We start from the raw sequence: 6,000 nt of genomic DNA on the forward strand, positions 1-6,000 counted from the left end.
GACAAATATCATAGGATCTTATGACTTCATTCATATGTGGAATTTAAGATATAAAACAGATGAACATAGGGGAGGGAACCAAAAACAATATAAAAACAGGGAGAGGGACAAAACATAAGAGACTCTTAAATACAGAGAACAAACTGAGGATTGCTGGAGGGATTGTGGGAGGGGAGATGGACTAAATGGACAAGGGGCATTTAGGAGGACACTTGCTGGGATGAGAACTGGGTGTTATATGTGGGAGATTTATCACTGGATTCTACTCCTGAAATTATTGCACTATATGCTAACTAACATGGATGTAAATTTTTTCAAAAATTAAAAAATATGTATAATTGGGTCTTTTAAAATTCAAATTGACAATCTCTGCCTTTTAGTCAGAGTATTTAGATCACTGCCTGTAGTGTGATTATTGCTATGGTTGAGTTTAATCTAGCATCCTGAGATTTGTTTTCTGTCTTGCCTATTTTCCTTTTTCTTTTGCACTGAGTTTTATATGATCTCATTTCATCTCTGTTGTTGACTTCTCTGTAACTCTTCACTGTGTAATTTTGGTGGTTACACTGGATTTACTATATGGATCTCTAACTCAGCACAGCCCACCTCCACATTCTACCCCTTCCCTTGTAGCATAAAAACTTATGAAGAGTGTGCTTCCCTTTCTCCCCTTCTTGCCCCAGTGCTGTTGGTGTGATACTTTTCTCTTCTACATGTATACATATTATACATATAACAAATTATATTGTCATCATACATTGCTCTCAATTTTGCATTAAATAAGCATATATTCTTTAGGTTTAAACAGTAAGCAAAAAGGGCACCTGGGTGGCTCCGTTGATAGCATCCGACTTTGGCTCAGGTCATGATCTCATGGTTTGTAAGTTCGAGCCCCATGTTGGGTTTTCTGCTGACAGCTCAGAGTCTGGAGCCTGCTTCGGTTTCTGTGTCTCTCTGTTTCTCTGCTCCTCCCCACTCACGCTCTGTCTCTCTCTCTCTCAAAAATAAATAAACATTAAAAAAATAAACAATAAGCTTTCCTCCAGGTGGTTACCAGTTACACGGCTCTTTCTTCCTCTGTATGGAGCCATAATTCCATTTTATGTCACTTTCCTTGATCCTGAAGGACTGCTTTATATTTCTTACGGTTCAGAGTCTGCTGGTGTTAAATTATTTTAGATTTGGGTTTTGAAAAAGTATTTATTTTTCCTTCATTGCCTGATGTGTCTAGTAGCTTAACAACCATTGTCTCATGTAGTGTCTTTTTTCTTTTTTAACTTTTTAAGGTAGAGGCATAAATCTGTTCTTTTTTACCTTATGCTCATAGAAATGTCAGTTCACTGTGCTTTCCCAATGATTTGTTTGAGCACCAAATAAGTGCCAGGTTCTATGTGATACCCTTCTGAAATATATAAATAGATAAAGTAAATAAATAAGTCAAATCTGTACTGTGATGCTTGCAGTTTAAAAGCAACACAGGTGAACAGATACAACAGGTATAAATGCTGTGTTAGAAAGCATTTTTTTAACTCCAAAAACCTAATCCTTCCTGGGAATACATCCTTTCGCCACATATTTCTTTGGGTTCCTTCCTGAGTACATCCTCATGGCATAAAAAACAAAGGCAGAAGCTCTCTGCTGAGGCTGCAGGGGGTATGATTCTGGTCATAGGCTGTGTGCCATGGCCCGGACTCAGGAGACTTCTAGGCCCAGGAGACTAAAAATGAGATTGGAAAACCTTTTTAAAATGTGATAAGGAACTTTCTTGGGCCTTTCATTAAAGGCTGGGGTCATGGGCATAAACATTTGGAGTGGGATGGAAATCCCCAAGGTCCAGGACCTTGATGCTGCCAACCTGCTCCTGAATCAGAAAACAGGAACCCTAATGTTAAGACAAATGGTCCAATCCACTCTAAGAGGTTGGATGTGGGGTGGTGAGGGAAGTGAAGTCAAAGAAGTATTGTGAATAAAAAGGAACAATTTCAAACGCAATCACTATATTGAGGAGATACCTGCACCCCCATGTTCATTGCAGCATTATTTACAATAGCCAAAACATGGAAACAATCTATCAATGGATGAATGGAAGAAGGTGTGGGATACTTTGAGGACATTATGTAAAGTGAAATAAATCAGACAAAGAGAACTACAGTGCGTTCTTTCTTACATGTGGAATGTAAGAAAGCCAAACATGGAGGCAGACAGAGGAGTGGTGGCTGCCAGGGAGTGGCGGTGGGGAAAAGGAGATGTTGTTCACAGAGAGTACAAATTCCAGTTATAAAATGAGTAAATTCTGGGAATTTACAGCATGGTGACTAGACTTAACAATATGCTGTCATATACTTGAAAGTGAGTAGATCATGTGAAGTGATAGCTAAGCTTATTGTGAATAATCATCCTGCAATATATGTGTGTATGAAAACATCATGCTGGACACCTTAAACTTACATGGCACATTTCAATTATACCTCCATAAAACTGAGGGGAAAGAGGAATTATTTCAGTGACAGAAAACTCACATTAGCATGGTGGCATTTTGGAGAGATGCAAATGAGTCTTTAGTAGTCCAATACAGCTAGCTCCCCCTCCTCCGCCCAGGACTAAATTGATTGCTGTGTGCTTGGTTGAGCACTGAATGAACTGGATGAGTTGCATTTAGGAGTCATGGGCAAAAATTGCAAACTGTATTTTTAAACTCTGACGTCATGCTGTACACACCAAAAATGTTTGTACTATGCAAGGCCTAGGAAGCTACAGAAGATTGGGGTCCCTGAGCCTCAGCCAGCTGGAATGTTTCTCTCTCCAGGTAAAATCCTGGCTCCAGCCCCTCTCCCTTTTGCCTACTTCCTGGAGGTGGGTGCAACACAGACCCCTCAGGAGGGCTGGGGCTCACCTGACTTTATTAGCCATCCAGCCCTTCAGAGGTGCCAGGACTCAGCACACTCTTCTCATCCCTGAATGAAGATTTCACACTTATCTTTGGCATCACCCACTCAGCTTCCTTTGCTTCTTGGAGCTGCTTAGAGGCAGGGATGGAAGGTGGCTAAAGTTCCTGCTGTTGCCCCAGCTGGAGGCAGGGAGTGAAGCAGTGAAACTCTAAGCACAGAAATACCACCAGCAGATGCCAGAGGACACATGGAGTCTTGTTTTTGCTCTTGGAAACTTGGGGCTATTAAAGGAAAGGGTGTTTACAAAGTCACATGATCAGCACTGCCACAAAAAAGGAGAGACAGCATGGAGGGGGTGCAAAATTTTGGAATGTTGAGACCCTATCCTTTCTCTCCCACAAAGCACATCCCTCTGGTCAGCAGCATGCAATCCAGGTGAGGGTCTGGGGCTGGATCCTCAAAATAAACTTTTTGAAGTTTCTAAGCAGACTTTTGGGACTCATGGAAGACATCTAAAAATTTATACCTTCCATAAAGCAGGAGTGGGAGAGGAGATCCTACAGTGCCTAAGGTTAAACCAGACTTGCCTGACTTTATCAGGAATTTGAACACGTGATGTTTTCTGTCATCAGGAATGGTGAGTAGATATTAGATGTTAAGTTTATTTATGGAAAAGCACATGTTCCTCTTTAACATGAGGAGATTCATTCCTGTAAGAGGTATTTAGGAAGGAGATGGACGTGTGGGTCTAGGCACTGGGGAAGTCAGGAAGCTCACATGGGTGGGAGTCCCACTCTCATGAACTTGCATTCTAGTGAAGCAAGCACACAAATAAATAATGTAAGTTCAAACAGTGCTGAGAGCTGTCATGAGACAGATAGTGTGGTGCAGTCAGTGCTTTGTTTTAGGTAGGGTGAGAGGGGCCATCTCAGGGAGGTGACATTTGAAGTAGAGGTCTAGCTGACATGCACAAGGGGACATCTGCAGAAGAGGTCCCCAGGAACAGGGAACAAGCGGGAGAGTCCCAGTCTGCAGGCAAACCCTCCACCAATAGGAACTGGGGAGTGGGAGGAGGGCTGAAACAAACACAGGGTGTAGCATGACCAAAGCCTCATGGACTGTGGTCTGTCAGTAATGGCTCCCCAGCAGAGGAAGGGTAGAGCCAGGTGCCAGGTTTAGGAGCTAGAGGAAGGGAGTCAGCACCAGCTGGTACCCCATTCATCTGCTTCTCACTACAACATTTTTTGGAAATACTGTCTATGCTCACTGTTCTCAAGTTCCCTCTTCTCTTTTGCTCTTGAAGCCACCACATTCTGGCTTTCATCCTCACTGCTACCTTTGGCTTCCTTGTCAAGGTCAGCAACAGACTCCACGTTACCTAGCCCCGTGGCATTCTCAGTCCTCATCTGTACAGCATTTCTCCCGTGTCTATGCCCCTCCTTGGCCCCGTCTCCGCATGACTTCCAGCAGACCCCATTCTCAGGGCGCATTTCTTACCCCACTGGCTGCTCTTCCCCAGTTTTCCTCAGTCTTCACTGACCTCCTCCTCATCTGACCACTTACCATTGGAGTGATTCAGGGGACTGTCCGTGAGCTTCTCCTCTTTTCTATCTGTATTCATTCCCATGATGATCTCATCTTGGCCCATGATTCAAATGCTATTGATAGACTGGTGATTCCAAACTTACAACCATTGCATGAACCCTTCTTCTGAACTCAAGACGGTATATCTAATTGTCTACTTGGATATCTAATGGGCACCCCAAACATAGCATGCCCCAAAGCTCACTACTGATCTTTTCCACAAAACCAGCTCCTTCCGTGGTCTTCTCTATCACTGGGAATGGCAGCTCTATCCTTACAGCCATTCAAGAACTTTTGAGTTCCTGTTGGCTCCCATCTGTACCTTAGATCTAATCTGTTAGAGAATCTTACTGACTCCATCGTTACAACACGTCTGTAATCTGACTACTGCTCCCTGCCTCTACTGCCATCCCCCTGGGTCCAAGCCACTGCTACATTAACACAGTTGACTAACTGCTTCCATCCTTGCCTGGGAGACCCCTTTCAGAGTAAGTCAGATGATGCCATTGTTCTATATGGCTTCTCGTCTCTTCCACCACGAAAGCCCAAGATGCTGCATGATTTCCTGCACTGCCCACCATCACCCACTTCTGCACCCTCCTCTATTACATCTCTGTCCCTTGTTCACACATGCCCAGCCATACTCACCTGCTTGCTGGTTCCAGAACATGCCAGGCAAAGCCCTGCTTCAGGGACATGGCCCCTGCTGTTTCCTCTCCCCCACTTATCCTCACAATGATGTCATTTTCATCAGGCTCCTGCTGTGAGGTCTCTCCTGACTAATCCATTTAAAATAAACCACATCCCCTCTCCTAGCACTCCATAAACCTCTTTCTTGCCCTATTTTTCTACATAGTATTTCTCACATGCTTTATATTCTGGGTATGCATTTATTTTTGCTCATTGTCTGCCCCTGAACTGGGATGACAGCTTTAGGATGGTGGGCATATTCACTTCTTTTCTTCAATGCTATGCCCCTACTACCTAGAACAAGGGCTCACAGGAAACTCTCAATAAATAGCAGTTGAATGAAAAAGCAATAAGACATAAAGTGAAAAAGTTATGTCAGCAGAGAGAATGGAATGTACAAAGATATAGAGGTCACTATAAGTGAACTCAGGAGAGCTGGGCCTGGCTCAGACCTGCTGCTGACCCTGGTGTGATATGTGTGCTTCTTTCCTCTCTCTAAACTGCGTCATCCTTTGCAAAGCCAGTTGGACTCACTGACTCTGAAGGCCCTTCCAGCATCAGCTCTCTCAGACCTGGATCCTTTACTGCCAGGAGATGGCTCTGGGACCAGAGCCTCCTGGGAGAAACACCAGAAACCGGGCACAGGGAAGAGAGGAGGGCAAGGCTGAAGTCCAGCAAGCAAGAACTTGTCTGTAAGGAGAAGCCCTGAACCTGCCTTTCTTCCCCAAAGCCCTCTGACCTCTCTTTCCCCTTCCTGCCCCTGTCCCACGCCACATAAGCTTTCCAGTAAAACCTGAGTGGCAGGAAAATAACACTCCTGCAGTTTTCATCTTGCCTG

The sequence above is a fragment of the Felis catus genome, chromosome C1, assembly GCF_018350175.1.
Source record: "Felis catus isolate Fca126 chromosome C1, F.catus_Fca126_mat1.0, whole genome shotgun sequence".
In the NCBI taxonomy this organism is placed as follows: Eukaryota; Metazoa; Chordata; class Mammalia; order Carnivora; family Felidae; genus Felis; species Felis catus.